General features: G+C 39.8%; 1 protein-coding gene across 1 annotated transcript in view; it reads right to left on the bottom strand.

Annotated features, from left to right (window-relative positions):
- SULF2 (sulfatase 2) overlaps nucleotides 1–17,079 on the bottom strand; it is a gene marked incomplete at its 3' end in the record, with an annotated part of 286,332 nt that overhangs the window by 251,564 nt on the left and 17,689 nt on the right. The window lies entirely within an intron of this gene.

The following is a 17,079-nucleotide window of genomic DNA, read 5'->3' as shown; positions in this document are numbered from 1 at the left end:
TTCCCCCAGGAGGGAGAAGGGACTGATGCGGCCAGTCAGTCCCTTCTCCCTCCTAGAGAAAAGCCCGCAAGAGCGCACGAAGCTTGCGTGCGGCTCTTGAGGGCTTTTCCCGCCTGCCTCCCCCCCTGCATTCGCTCCATAGGACGCACACACATTTTCCCTTGCTTTTTAGGAGGGAAAAAGTGCGTCCTATGGTGCGAAAAATACGGTAGTATGGCCAAGATAAGGATTTTAAGCAAAGCCATTATCATTCTTACATTGATTACTCTTTCAGAAACAGCCTTTTATGCTTTCAACAGTGAGGTTCAAATCAGCTTTGTAGTAATTCCTGATTGACCATGGCATACATTTAAAGGGTGGAATTCAATGTCATGCTATTACAACCATTCCCTATCCACAAGCACCGCAGCTTGCTAAACAGAAAAATCCACCCCCCCGCCCTCCACAGGCTGTTCTGGTGGTTCTCCTGACTCTCCCCCACAAGCCAATTTCAGGGGACACATGGGGAGGAGAAGGGGGAAAGCTCCATTGAGAAAGTAGAAGTCCTTACACAGGCCTCCCACTGGTGGGGTTTGTTCGGTGAATTCTGCTTTGAATGCAGAATAATTGTCATCTTCAGATAGAATAGGAATGTCTCCTGCCTCAAACCTTGGAGTCCAATTGCCAATCAGTGCACACAATACTGAACTAGATCATGCCTTCTATGCCTCCACCATTGCTTTGCAATGTCATCCAGAGAGGGTGCTGAGCCGCGCTTCCCAAACACTGGAACTCAGCAATGGATAATGGTAGCCTTTAGCAAACCACATCTCACGAGTCATTGCCAGAATAATCTACACACAGGATTTGGTAGAGGTTGTTTTCCTGAGGTACGATGAGCTCAGCTATCCTATGTCTTGCTTCTCAGTCAATGCAAAAAAAGTTTGCTTGAACACCAAAGTCCTCTGTCTCTTTCTTGCATGGGCCGGCTGGCCAGTTAGCCCGCCCTGTGCTCAGTCAGTCTTACCTAGAAATTAGCAGAACTCATTTCTTCTTATCTCAACCCTACAGAGAAATCAGGCATATTTGTACGTACCCATAATCTATGGGCTAAGGATATTTTCTTTAATATCAAAGAAGAGAAACTGACTAGATTGGCATTTTGTCCCTGAAAACCACCAGTGGCTCCTGGTAAATACCAACTGTGAATCTCAGCTCAACACTATTTTAAAAAATTTCCTTCATAACACAGTTATGCGTTAAACTCCCAAACAAGGGACCACCCGATTCTAAACTGAGGCCCAACAATTGTACAGCATAAGATGATTCCCGACCAATTCACAGGGCCCCTGTTCAACAAAGTGAATACATCAGTGTATGATAGCACTTAAGAGTTCTGGACTAGGACCTGGGAGACCAGTGCTGAAATCCCCACTCAAACATGAAACTCACTTGGGTGACCTTGCGCCATGCCCAGTTTCTCAGCGTCATGGGGTTGTTGTGAGGATAAAATGGGGAGGGGCAGAAGCATGTCTTTGGAGGAAAGATGGGATACATATGCATATATAAACAAATAAATAAATATTCTCAAGCTCCAAGGCCCAATAGACAAACCAGTTATCAATATACAGTGGTACCTCTAGATACGATCGGATCTGTTCCGGAGCCCCGTTCGCATCTATAGGTAAACGTAACTAGCGACGGCACGTCTGTGCACGCACGTGTCACTTTTTGCCACTTCTGCGCATGCGTGTGACGTCATTTTGAGTGCGCATGCGCAAGCAGCGAAACCCGGAAGTAACGCACTCCGTTACTTCTGGGTTGCTGCGGAGCGCAACTCGAACGTGCTCAACTCGAAGCGTATTCAACCCGAGGTATGACTGTATGAGGAAAACTGTTACTGTAGCAAAGGGTTGACACCACAGCTCAACAGCATTGGGTCAGTATCTAGCACATGCATACCATACTAGATTTTGCCAATATATGGTAAATATCCAGTCTAAATTTCAGGGATAGGAATGCTCTTCAAGAGAACAAAATTAATGAAAATTACAATGAAAAATTCTTTTTTATTGTCGCTAATTATAGTTTTATAGACACATTGATTAATCAGGGGCCCAGCTGAGAGACGTTACTTGGGGAACATTGTTTGATTTTTTACAATAAATAATTCATTTGCCAAAAATATTGAAGAGGACAATGGGAAGGGATAAGTGGGTATCCGCAGCAAAATATTTTCCCCAAAAGAGCAGCATATTAGGAGGCTGGGCCCCCAAATACACTAATGCTTTTAAAACTAATTGTTTCAGTGTGCATGTACTAGCAGGCAATAAAGCTTCAAATATACACACTCTGTACTTAACACTTAACATCCCCTATTCTTTCCCTTGCTCACTGGAAGGACAGATTGTGAAGCTGAGGCTCCAATACTTTGGCCACCTCATGAGAAGAGAAGACTCCCTGGAAAAGACCCTGATGCTGGGAAAGATGGAGGACACAAGGAGAAGGGAACGACAGAGGACGAGATGGTTGGACAGTGTTCTCGAAGCTACAAACATGAGCCTGACCAAACTGCGTGAGGCAGTGGAAGACAGGAGTGCCTGGCGTGCTCTGGTCCATGGGATCACGAAGAGTCGGACACGACTAAACGACTAAACAACATTCTTTCCCTTAACGTTACTGAATGCAAATGATATTGAATGGGTCTTCTACTGCATGTTACTTTCCTCACCTTCCGAAATGTAAGGATTTACTCATTAATTTTTACTTGTGCAGTGGGAAGGCTAAATTGACCACAGAGGTTTTTAATCTTGAACATGAACAAGCAAATTTTAGGATCTCTAGATTACTGGTTTGTTTGTTGGCCTTCCTACATCTTCAGTAAACCATTGATTTCTCTTAAGAATTCTCCCCACACAAACATTATTTGTCTTGCATATGACTTTATTTATGTTCTCACTATAATTTATTTGACTGTGTTCGGATTATTTTGCCTTTTAAATTTAAACCCCAGCTTTTACATTCTGAATTAACTAGACCCCTTGTACTTTATCTTTTTGTTTGTTTCTTCACTCTTATTAGGCATTAGATTTTTCATTTGTCAAACATCCGCACCCATGAACTCTAGTCATTCAGGGTATCTGGAAGTCTGTCCCCACCAGTCTTCTTTTTTACTCCCTTCTTAAAGTAAAAGCAGCAATTTCCCCTTGTTTTATTATTCTTAATTGTTTCTTATTTTATTTACTTATACACTGACAGAAAAAGAAAAAAGTGCCATTTTTGCGTAACATGATTTATGGCTTTCTCCATACTCTTTAAAGGAAGCATACAATTGAACTATATTCATAACCTTTTCCCTCTTTTGTTTCTTCCTTGTCTTACAATTGTGAACCAGAGAATGCAATATTCAGTTTTCTTTGAAGGAGAGACTTAGTCTTAGGGCACCTCGTGGGATCTCACATATTTGTGTGCTGCATTTTGTTAATCTGATGTACAACTGCTCTTAAGTTTGTGGCTGAAGATTTGAACATTTGCATGAATGACTGAATCGAAAATTCAATCACAGGAGCACAACATTTTCAACACTGATGGGAAGTAGCTCTCCAGGGTCTTTCCTCTGCCCAGCCTGGAGATGGCAGGGATGGAATTCAAGAGTTTTGCATGCAAAAGGCCTTATCACCACTAAGCTATATATCCACACCAAATTACTTGTACTGGGCTTGGTTTTAAGTGCTTTATTATATTTATTTTCATGTAAATAATTTACTACTACAATCATGGTTTTCACATTACAGCACTTCAGTGTGTTTTGCACTATGTGTCTATGTAAATCAGTGTTATTGTACCTACAGGTTATATTAATCACAGCTAGGGCCGGAGGAAATTCAATTCAGGACACATTTAAAGACAAATCTATCAAATTCACACTTTCCTCTCTCTCCCTCCCCCCCTCCCCCCCTCTCTCTCTGTGTGTGTGTGTATGTTCGTGTTCTGAAGCACAACAATCCCTTGAAAAAAAACACACTTATCTGAATTTTGTGACGTAGTTATCCAGCCAATGTTCACACAAAAATCATATGGGGGGAATGTGCATAAGAATGAAGATATATAACATGCAAAAATGCATTATATTAGTGCGTGGGGAACATATGCACTGCACCAGTAGTTATTGGACTCCCAGCTCTCACCAACCCCAGCAGCCATGGGCAACGGGCAGAAAAGACAGTAGCTAGAACCAAGCAACATCTGGTGGACCACCTCACCCTGACCCAATTCACACCATGCCTTTTGACCAAATGATCTCCAAAGCAGTTTTCAATACATCAAAGCAATGCAAAGAACTGCTCAAAGGTCTTGTTCATCTGGTTGCTAGCAGTTGCCAGGGCATTGCTCCTTTTGCTTTTATACTCCTAGGACAATGGCCAATTTGGGCAAAGTTCTTTCCAGAAGGCAAAGCACACTCCCTGCAGCTACTCCTTCTCTATCTCAATGATCTTTCCCTTGCCGTAGTGTCCTTCCTAGAGGCTAAACCTCCTATTGTCCGTTGTCCCTTGGACAGGCAGTGAGGGCCAGAGTGTGCCTCTTCTCATTTCTGCTGTCCCAGGGCAACTCATTTTATCATGCCAGGATAAAATGTGGTTGCGTCACCCTGATTATGTGGAAAGGATATAAAGAAAGTTCAGTTCATCCATTGATATTCATCATGTGGTTACTGGAACATCAGGTGCTGCAGATCAAATTTCATAGTCCAACATTTCATATCAACCCAGACGCGATGCTTTCAAGTGGAGGCTATTCACCTGTGAGCCATCAAAATGTTAGAAATCAGCTGAAGAACATAAATGAGTGAATTCAGCCCTGAGAGAATTTCAGTTGGAAAGGGCAACTGCTCACCTGGAAGAGTAAAATGGCTTGCATCCAATGTAGTGCTAAGTAACCATCCGATCAGCAAAAGGATTTCTGCAACAAGACTCTCCTTCCCTTGTGCATCCCCAAAATCTGTTCTGGGATTCCCCATCCCCAATCTTCCAGAGCAGATTTGGAGAGGGCATTATGAAGTGACCGTGGGCCCTCAGGTGTTGTTCGATTACAATCCCATCAGCCTCAGCCAGCACGACCAGTGGCCAGGGATGATGGGCATTGTAGTCCAAAAACACAGGAAGCCCCTCACTTTCCCCATATCCCAATAGTGATGACCATTGCTGATAATGTGGTGACTGGTCATATAGAAACACTCCAGATAAGATCCTTCCAGAGTTTTATTTTTTCTCTTATTAACATCCTCCCTATTGGTTGTGAAAATGCAGGTAAGCATTATGATACATGTGTAAGGACTGCAGCCTATTTTGTGCCTTCCAGTACAGCTACCCCAGAGCGATACTATATGCCAAGTAAAAAAAAACTTTGATCATTAATCTGAAGATAAAATACTTGCTATGTCGGCAGCAATCCTAGAAAATATTTTTTACCTAACAGCAGTGAAGTCATGCTGCTAGCTTTATTTCATCATGCTAAATATTATTATTATTATTAATTTGTTTGGATCTTAGTAAATAATTCTTTATATGCACATGAACTAGTAGTTTTATTTCTGCTTATATCAGGGAAAGAGAGAAGAGAAAAAGACCATGGTATTTTAAAAGCTGACTTTAGTTTTGCATTTAGTGGCAGCTCTTGAATTACTAAGAAAAGAGATTAATAATGTAACACACATACAGAGAGAGAGAGATATGAATGCATGATTCATGAAGGATACAAATGGCAGCTTCTATTTAAAACTTTCCTGTGATCACAAAGGGACCACCAAGGCAGTTTTGCCCATCTTCAAAAGGGAGGGGGTGGGGAGGAGACTCAGGTTAACTACCAACTGGTGAGCTTTATGTCAATGCTAGGAAAGGTCATAGAACACATAATGAAATACAGTTGACAACCATTTTGTGTGGGGGTTCCATTTCTAGACCCAGTGCACATATAAGGTTGCCCCACCCATCCTGCCCTGTTCCACCCCCCACCCCCATTCCACCCTTTTTGTGATGTGTCGAGTGACTTTTCAGGTCACTTCCAAGTTTAGTGCCATGTGTGCGTGCTCAATCCCATGTTTTTCAGACACGCATTAATCAGTTGTTGCCTGTAGTTGGTCTGTGAGCACTTAGAAAAGGATGCTGTGAATACTTAGACCCAGCATGGGTTTCTCGAAACCAAGTCATGTCAGATGAATCTCATTTCACTAATTCTCACTAATGGTTCCTCGTCATCTTGCAGAGGAGGGCAACCAATATGATCAAGGGGCTGGAAACCAAGCCATATGAGGAACAGTTGAGGGAGTTGAGACATTTCCAAAGTGAAATTATATATTTTGATGCCAGTGAAATTCCATGCCCCCCTTTTTGGAGTCTTGAATTAAATTTATGCTTCCTCATAATGTGAAGATCCAAACCTTTTGGAATATGTACTGGTGCCAAGAGTACAAGATGCAAATTGAGCAAACCACAAAGGGAGTACCCAAAGGTTCTTTTGATTATTTCCAGGTGAATTGGCTGCAATATGAACATGCATGCACTATATCAGTTTCTTAGCTCAGGAAACAAGTTTGTAATAGATACATCATGTGCAATACAAGCTGATTTAGCTGATCTCATTTTGGACTGCTAAAAATCTGTATTTATCCTTCATCACTTTCTGCCACACTTTCACCCACTGAAGAAAAAAATAAACTACGAATGTCCCTTGCTTTGAAGTTCAGTCATTGGTTTCTGAGTATCACAAGTTGAATCCAGATATACAGTTGTATCCAACTAAATCACACTCAGATTAGATAACTTGAAATCTGTGGCTATATGCTTGAGTGTGACTTAGTTGAATACACCCTAAACTATGATTTAGTCCCAATGATTTCAATAAAAGAAAAGCGTGACTAAGCAAAGCTGCATTCCTAACACCTATTACGTGGGAGTAAGCACCAATGGATTCAATAGGGCTTGCTTCTGAATAGAGAGGGGGTCATATCAAATGCTGGTTCATACTGTCTTCCAGTTGCACTGAACTTTGTTACTCCAAGCACAAGTAGCCAATGTGAGTGGCCCTGAAGAAAGGCAGGACTGCTTAAAAACTATTTATAAATGTACAAAGGATCTCTCATTGTAAGTACTGGCTTCAAAATGTGTTTCGAACTGCACCATTGGCAAGTGAGATGGGGAGCAAAAGGGCAACACTGATTCCCACCAAAGTAACATGTAACAGGCTGGAGGAACAAAAGGGCATTAGTTTCAAAGTAAGCTAGTTGAACTTTGTTTCCAATGAAATCAATGGAACTTCAGTTAACTAACAGGTTACTCTGGATCCAACCCATTGTTAATGCACATTTTTTTGCGGGGTGTGTGTGTGTGTCAGGAGCTGTTTCCCAGTGAAGAAACAAAACAGTCACAAGGTCTGGTCACATTTTTTAAGTCACTACAAACAATTTCCTAGTGATGTTCCCCAAAGCAATCAGTATGAGAAGCACCATCTGCACTTTGCATATTGCAGATGCACAATGCTGCTCTATGTCTGATGCCAATTAAGCCAATATATGCAACATTAATTATGCTAATGATATGGCCCTAACAGACAATCCCTTCCTTATTGATTTATTTCTACAGCGATGCAGAAAAGGCCAGCGTGGCGTGCGTAAAATTGGTGGAACATTGAGTGCTACCAATCTTCTCTGAACTTCCCGAGGCAACCTTGCAGATAAAGCTAGGCAATCTCCCAGGCACCTGCGCAATACTTATGTGTTACAATGTGGCTTGGATATGGAATTTCACAAGCTATCTAATAGAGAAGACATTTATTCTCACGAAGGTTAAGTGGCTAACAGCTAGGCTTCTTTTAAAAAGGGAGAACCCATTCTGGAAGCCTAGTAGTGCCTAGCTACTGTTCTAGCTCCCTCCCACCAGACCCCTCTTCCATTCTGTGGCAGAATAAAAAGATAATCAGCTACAAGCAGACAAAAACTGTTATAAAAGATCAAAGCAGAGTGAAGTGGTTTAGACACTAGTCAAAGCCCAAATGCTAATGTTTCAAATGAACTTGCAGTGAACCATATTGTGTATGAAATCATTTTGATCCAGCTCCAACGCTGCATCATCTGCACGTCTGTATTAATGATATCACCCCATTGAGGGAACAGATGCAAATATCAGAACACATCTGAAGCCAGCTTTGTTTTTCCAGATGAAGCAGAATCTGATAGGACAGTCTCTCTATTTGCAACCTCCCTATCTAATGAACAAGATACAAAAGAGGTTGTATGTACATGGTGGCAGGGGCAGGGGTGGGGAGAGAGGCAGAAAGCCCAAGCTTTCGTTTCCAATTTCGCTGCAGCAATTTGAACCACAACTAGACAAGCTGCTGTGCAGTTTAAAAAGCTGCCTGCCTCTTCAACAGTGGAAACTGTAGCTGGAAAAACCAAGGATCAAAGGTCTGGCTGTGTGCAAAGTTCTCTACCACATGCTTATATCTCTTGTTTGGATACCAGTCCTATGAAGTACGGAGAAGAGAATGTGTCAATTTCAGTTTCTCCATTTCACATTTTTCCAATCTCGAATTCTCTGCATTTCCGTGTCAGTTTGTAACTTTGTTTTCTAAGAGTTCCCTTTGTCTTATTTTGAAAGCAAACCCCTATCAAGTTTCATGAACCAGGAAGGAGGAAAACAGGGTTCATTTTTTCCAAAGCATTTTTAGTGCCAGTGCTGATGAAAATACTTATGAACATTCAATTTTAAGAAGTGATGCAAAAAAATCCATGTTGGCACTACCTTCCAAATGACAACTATCCTTGCAAAATATTTAGCATGAAACAAAGGCTTTGAATTTATCACTGTTTTCATTCCAGTGGAATGGGGAAAACAACACACCCTCATTATCCAAGTTGCTTAAAATGTTATTTGCGACACTCCAGGAAAATTAATTCCAGGAACACGCACCAGGGCATTTCATATATCTGGTTGTTTTAATAATCTTCAGAGAGATATAAATAGATAGCATGCTCAGATGAAGACTCTGGAACTTAAAGCAAAGTCATCTTACCACAAAAAGGAGAAAGTTAAAACCAGAGCATGTGTAAGATTGTGAAATAGTGGAATTATTATTGATTGGGACCATTTGTCAGAAGAAGGGATTGTCTTCAAGAGAAGTCACGAATCTAACACAACCCCATTTAAGGCAACAGACTCTGGACTAAACCTTTTCCTTCTTCACAGAACCAAAACAACTTCTGCACAGAGGAGACTAGCTTTCAAAGACTCCACCTAGCCAGAGAATGCTTGACCTTTAAACATTTCGATATTGTCAGCAACCAATTTGGAACAAGTCTCCTGAAACAGAGAGGAGCATGTTCTACACAGAGCAATTGTTAATCTAGTCTTTTGGTTGGAATGAGATATATAACCAGATACTCATACTATCATGGGCTTTCAGAGGTAAATATTCACTCTCATGACAGAAAGTGCCAGGCTTTGGGGAGAGGTGTGTCACCTGATTCAAGGAACTTCTAACTGGGAGACCAGTGCTGAAATCCCCACTCAAACATGAAACTCATTTGGGTGACCTTGCACCAGGCCCAGTCTCTCAGCCTCACAGGGTTGTTGTGAGGATAAAATGGGGAGCGGCAGAAGCATGTCTTTGGAGGAAGGATGGGATACATATGAATACATAAACAAACAAACAAACAAACAAACATTTTCAAGCTCCAAGGCCCAATAGGAAAACCAACTATCATTATATGAGGGAAACTGTTACAGTAGTGAAAGGCTGACACCACAACTCAATAGCATTGGGGAATTGTGTAAGCATGTCTTTATAGAACTCACTTGTCTAAGATGAAAATCTCAAGGCTGGTTGCTGTTCAGACTCACTGACTCTTGAGGTTGATCTCTTTGCAAAGCTATGTGGTAAAATCCCATGGCACTGCAGTTCCCTCCTCTCTTACCTGCACTCTTAAGATTACGCACACCTCGCATTTCTTTCCTGGGATTTCTGCTAATATTAAATAAAACCCAATTCCTGTTCTTACCTGCTACCTGCTCTACCTTGCCTGCTTAACTGCTGCTTATTTGACTTGAAAGCTAGTGTGATTTAATGGTTACAGTGCCAGACTAGAACTGGATAGATATTGGTGTGAATGCTCTCTGGATGATCTAGTCACACTATTTCAGCTTGATCAACCTCACAGGGTTTTTGTTGCAATAATAATAATAATAATAATAATAATAATAATAATAATAATAATAATAATTTATTCATACCCCACCCATCTGGGGTATAAATACCCAGCTACTATATAATGAGAGGACGCTGCCTCTAAAACATATTGCAAACTACCCTGAGTTCCTAGGAGAAAGGCTGGGATTACAGTGTAAATAGTAATTTATTTAAGGCACATGACTCAGTGTGAATACAATTTAGCAACTGGTAAAATTCTTACAAGGGTGTGCATGAAGCCACAGTAAAACAGTCATCTCAGTCCATATAAATACAGTGGAACCTCGGGTTATGTACCATCCTCCTTATGAACGCTTCGGGTAATGAGCTCTGCTAACCCGGAAGTAGATGTTCCTGGTAGCAAATTTTGCTGCAGGAAGTGAGCGGAAGTTGCACACCAGCAGTGTGGCAGCACCAGGAGGCCCCACTAGCGAAAGCGCGCCTTGTGTTAAGAACGGTTTCAGGTTAAGAACGGACCTCCAGAACAAATTAAGTTAATAACTGGCGGTACCACTGTAGCCAAATTACCCCTGGTGTGTGTTCTCTAACACTACAAAATTTTGGTCAATGGTATCATCATGTCAGTTTTACTCTATTTCCCCAGATTTCTGATCATGCACAAGAGTGTAATGAAATTCTCTTTACTACTTGGCAGAATACTACATTGAGTAGACACAATTACCACGTTATCATACATCTTCTATTAATATGTTGTAATGCATGTCTTACTATGTCTGGCTAGATGAGGCCATTAGTCAAGAAGTCGTCTGGTCACCCACGCAGGTTCAGAGACAATGCCAAACAGCCAGTCAGCTCATGGGAAGTTACCACTTGGTAAAATAGTCACCTGCATTCATACAGGCAAACACTCTTATTCTTGGTATTTTGCCAGACAGCATCACTCTCTTCCCTGAACAAATGATTGCTGTGATTGCAAACAATCTGTCTGGAGCTGTTCCAATGCAATCTTCTGGATCAGACTTCCCAGCCCAGGGAACACACATAAAGCACCCGTTTTGCATGTACATATTCTCCTGTTGGATTAGGGGTGATGATTTGTTTGTGCTAAGTCTCAACTGAAAATCCTGGCACATTCATCTGAACTCTAAGAGGGGCTATGTGCACTTATAAACCTTTCTCTATTAGTCTGCATTAGCTGCTTCCTGCTCATTTCTGTGTCATTTATTGTGTGTTAAATGGAACAATTCTTGCTTATTAAGTAAAAACGAAAATCCAACAATTGATTGTAAAAAGAGAGAGAGAAGAGCTTAATTTTACTAAGCCAAATATCCTAAAATTATTATTTGTTCAAACTGATGTGAAGTCTCTTTAGGATAACAACCACTCAGCATAACATCTTCATCTTGAGTTCTCTCTCAAACTGATTGCAAAGATCAAATACCCTTAAAAAATCACCAGAAAGAAACCAACTACAGATACCTATGTACAACTAAAATATGGAGAATTCTTAACTGTACACAAGCTATCATTTCAATGGAACAACGAAGGAGACTTTCCCCTTACTGGTATTACAGAACTAGCTCTGAGCTGACAAAAGTAGATTTATTACTATACTAACAAAGATGATGGAGTTGCAGTAGGATATGCATCTCTCCTGATTCCACTTACTTTATATACCTTACTACTGTAGTCCATGAACTGGGAATCTCAATACTGGATTACTGCAATGCACTCCATGTGGTTACCACCAACACATGATACCATCAAAAGAACTGAAGTGACTTCCCATCTGCTACTGGACTAGGCTGAAGGTACTTGCCTGGTATGTCCCAGCTCAGTCATTGAGATTATTTGGGGGAACACTATTAGTTGTCCCCCACGGACCAGAAACACAACTTATGCTACTGAGTCATGCAATCAGTGTAGTGCACCCAACACTACAGAACTTCCTCCCATTAGAAAGCAGGCAGGCATGGTCCCTACTAAGTTTCAGATGCCAGGTGAAAAGAAAATTAATTCAGGAAGCCTTTTCACCATGGATGCTGTTCTGATGTTTTATTCATGTTCTGAATTTTGTATGTTTTTATTCGAGAACCAGATGAAATGAAAAGTGGTGTGTGTGTGTGTGTGTGTGTGTGTGTGTGTGTGTGTGCAGTCCCACATGGATACTGGAGTTCTGAAACATCTGGTTTAATCTATTTTATTCTTAGAGGAAACATTTTAGAACACAGAAAGCACAATTTTCTTGAGTGTGCTGGAGACAGGGAGCATAAAATGTTCACATGCCACACTAAGCTTGATTAATCCACAATGTGTACCAGCACACACAGCCAGAGAACCCTCTTTACACAAGCAAGAGGTTGGCTTAATATTCTTTCTGAATCAAGGATGATTGTTTCTTTTGCCCCAACCAAGTGTGGATTGCTGCCCAGCCTTGAACCATGGTTTGTGGTTGGCTTTGTAATAATGGTATCTTAAGGTGAAGCAAACCATCAAACCTGGGCCATAGCTCAATGCTAGTGCATGTGCTTTGCATGCGGAAGGTCCTAGGTCCAATCCCTGGCATCTCCAGGTAAGGCCGGGAGAGACATAGGACTATTAGACTATTGTTCCGTCTAGCTCATTATTGTCTACAGCACTGACTGGCAGAAGCTTTCAAGATAGGAAACTTTCCTAGTCTTTCCCGGAGATACCAGGGACTGAACCTAGGACCTTTTGCTTGATGCTGTATTGTTTTCAGTTGGAAGCCGCCCAGAGTGGCTGGGGAAACCCAGCCAGTTGGGTGGGGTATAAATAATAAATTAATATTATTATTATTTGCTTACAAAACATGTCCTCTGTAACTGAACCAAGGCCCTTCCCTAAAACAGCTAAATACATACTGTGCCTAACTGAAAGAAACTGGTTGAAATACGATCTTTTTTATTATTATATGATGTTGTCCTAACTCAGTTTAGCATATTTGCAAGAGAATGCCCTTACACCAAAGTGCCACACTTATTATTCAATTCTCTTTTTTTTTTTGCAAGTAAATTTTTATTCAGAATTTGTAAAAGAAAAAAGAAAAAAGGACAAACAAATGCAAAAATAAACATTTTAACATAAATTATTCATCCTAATTTCATGCTATACAAAAAGTAAGTGTACAATCATACAAAAAAATAATATAAACATTAGGCTCTACTTAACCTTTGACTTCCCTTCACCCTTTTGGTAAGTATCAAATAAATCCCGGGTTGCGTAATTAGTTTATTAAAGTTTATAATTATTAGCTGATAAAGTTTTTCTAATACCGCCAGTTCCTCCTATATATCCGTTCCAATATATTTCCAAAATTTACTCCAATTTTTTTGAAATTTCTGGTCGTCTTGGTCTCGTATTCTGCCTGTTAATCTATCTAGCTCGGCATAGTTAATCATTTTGACCTGCCGGTCACTTACGTTAGGTATAGTTTCTGTTTTCCAGTTTTGTGCCAGCATAATTCTTGCGGCTGTGGTGGCATAGAGAAATATTTTTTTATCTTCATTTTTTATTTCCTTACCCATAATTCCCAGCAAAAAGGCCTCAGGTCTTTTGGGGAAAGTATATTTAAAAACTTTTTTAAGTTCATTATAAATTGCTTCCCAAAAAACCTTCACCTTGTTGCATTGCCACCACATATGGTAGAGGTCTCCCTCCACTTCACCACATTTCCAGCATGTCTTATTTTCTGATCTATAGATTTTAGCCAATTTTGCCGGCGTAAGATACCATCTATAGAGCATTTTCCAAACATTTTCTCTCAAACTCGTACAGGCCGTAAATTTAATATCTCTATTCCACAATTTCAACCACTTTTCAAACTTGATGTTATAGCCGAAGTCAATTGCCCATTTAATCATTGCCTCTTTGACTTCCTCGTCTTTTGTATGCCATTCCAGTAATATGTCATATAATTTAGACAATGTTTTGTTTTTACCTTCTATTATTTCTATATTGAATTTTGATTTCTTGTCCTCAAAGCCCATTTTTCTTTTATCTTGCTTTAACATATCATTCACCTGATGATATTGTAGCCAACCGGTGAATTGATCCTTTATTTCCTCATACGGTTTAAGTTTAAGCCCTTGTTCTGATTTTCTTACCAAATCTTCGTAAGTGGCTAACTTCCCTTCCATGTTGGTTTTTTTTATTGTTAAGACCTCTACCGGTGAGATCCACCATGGTGTTTTTCTTTCAAGAAGGTTCTTATTTCTTTCCCAGACCTGATATATTGGTCCCCTGAAAATATGATTTAAGAAAGCTCTGTGGACTTTCACCTTCTCATACCAGAGATATGCATGCCACCCGTACCAATTATTGAAACCTTCTAAATCCAATAGGTCTCTGTTCTCCAGTTTTATCCAATCTTTTAGCCAAAGTAGGCACGCTGCTTCATAATATAGGCTCAAATCTGGGAGAGCAAAACCTCCTCTTTCCTTTTTATCAGTTAATATTTTCATTTTAATCCTTGGTCTTTTCCCCTGCCAGATGAATTTCATCAGGGTTCTCTGCCATTCTTTACATTGTTTTAAACCTTTAATAACTGGAAGAGTTTGAAATAAAAACAACATCCTCGGCAAAACATTCATTTTAACCACTGCTATCCTCCCTAAAAAGGAAAATTTCATCCTCCCCCATATTTCCAGATCTTTCTTTATTTTTTTCCATGTAACTTCATAATTATCTTTATATAGGTTTATGTTTTTTGCCGTGATCCACACTCCCAAATATTTCACTTTTTTCACCACCATGATTTCCACTTTTTGTTCTAGATCTTTCGTTTCTTCCTTAGTTAGATTTTTAACCAGCATTTTAGTTTTATTCTTATTTACCTTAAAACCTGCCACCTCTCCAAATTCCTCAATTTTTTGTAGTGCTTCTTTTACACTATCTTGTGGATCTTCCAAAGTCAGAACAATATCGTCGGCGAAGGCTTTGATTTTGAATTCCTTCTTTCCTACTCTAATTCCTTTCACTTCTGTTGCCTCCCTCAGTCTCTTATTAAGTACTTCCAAAATTATAATAAATAATAAGGGGGACAGGGGGCAACCTTGTCTGGTCCCTTTATAAATGTTAAAATATTCTGTTGTATTATTATTTATCACCAGCTTTGCTTTCTGTTCTTTGTATATTGCTTCTATGCCTCTTCTAAATTTTTCGCCAATTCCCATCCTCTCCAAAACCTTCTTTAGGAAGTTCCAGGAAACATTGTCAAATGCCTTTTCGGCGTCTATGAAAACCAGTGCAGCTTTTCTGTCTATTTTCATGTCCAAGTATTCAATAATGTCAATCAAATTCCTTACATTATCCCGTAATTGTCTCCCTGGGAGAAATCCTGTTTGGTCACCATGAATTTTATTAATCAAGACCTTCTTTAATCTTTCCGCCATTATGTCTGCAAATAGCTTATAATCATTATTTAATAATGAGATTGGCCTATAGTTCTTTACTTCCATAGTGTCCACCTCTTTTTTAGGAATCAATGTAACATAGGCTTCCTTCCAGGTATTAGGTATCTTTCCTTCTCTCAATATATTGTTCATAACCTCTCCCAGCACTGGTGATATTTGGTTAATTAATATTTTGTAATATTTGGCCGGAAGGCCGTCCGGTCCCGGCGCCTTCCCAACTTTCATCTTTTTGATAGCCTTTTTTATCTCTTCCTGTGTTATTATCTCATCTAGTGCTGCTCTTTCATCTTCTACAATTTGTTCCAGATGGTGTTTTTGCAAAAATTGATCTATTTCTTGTTCTGTTTCCTCTCCTCTTTTATACAAATCCTTATAATATCTTTGGAATATTCTTTTTATTTCTTTTGGTTCTTCCATAATCATATCTCCTTCTTTTATTTTACTGATCGTACTCAACTTCTTCCTTTCTCTCAACTGCCACGCTAGATATTTCCCTATCTTATTTGCGGACTCAAAGTTCTTTTGATTCATCCTCTTAATTTTCCACTCTATCTCTTGGTTAATTATTGTAGCAAATTTAGCTTGTAATATTTTTAAGTTCTGTTTTAAACTCTCTTCACTAGGGTTAACAGTTAATTTTCTTTCATTTTCCATAATCTGTGTTAAAATCTGCTCTTTCTTTTTTTCCTTTTCTTTTCTTAATTGGCTATTTTTCTGAATCAAAAAACCCCTCATGACCGCTTTTCCTGCGTCCCACACCGTCTCTATGGAAGTTTCTCCATTTAAGTTCCACCTAAAGTATTCTTCAATTGTTTCTATAGCCTTATTTACTATCTTTTGATCATTAAATAAATATTCATTCATTCTCCATCTGGCTGTTTTAACCTCTCTACCTTTTAACTCCATGGAAACCGCACTATGATCAGATAAAGTTCGAGGCCAAATTTCAGACTTAATTAAGTTCTGTACCAATTCCCTCGAGACCCAAATACTGTCTATCCTCCCCCAGCTTTATTATTCAATTCTCAGAGCTCACCGTTTTACTTCAAATGGGTCACAAAGAAATCATGTGCAATTTAATTTTCATGTAAAAATTCATTTTCTGAATGAGTCAAACCAACACCATCCACATACAAGAAGGAGGCATCATCAGGATTGTGGGAAATTCAAGATTTGCAGAAGTACGTTTTTTAAGGGGAGGGCAACCCCGATTGGTGCGGCGGGGAAATCCCTTAGAATAGTTCAGTAAGGATAGAACATGCTTAGTAGTCATGTAACACTGAGTGCCTGTTTGGGATGGATGGAAACCAACCAGGAGAAGAAGGAAACAGAGTTCCTTGGAAAGGGTATGATGGGCAGAAACCTGGAAATAACCACAGTGGATTTGAGCCAATGCAAGTATTTTTCTTAATTTAAAATGTAGTCAAGACAATGCATCATTCTATAACAGAACAAATAATCTTCAGGA

Source organism: Podarcis bocagei, assembly GCF_964188305.1.
Source record: "Podarcis bocagei genome assembly, chromosome: 5".
Classification (NCBI taxonomy): Eukaryota; Metazoa; Chordata; class Lepidosauria; order Squamata; family Lacertidae; genus Podarcis; species Podarcis bocagei.
Note: the sequence above shows the minus strand (reverse complement) of the source record. Positions and strands in the feature narration are given on the sequence as shown.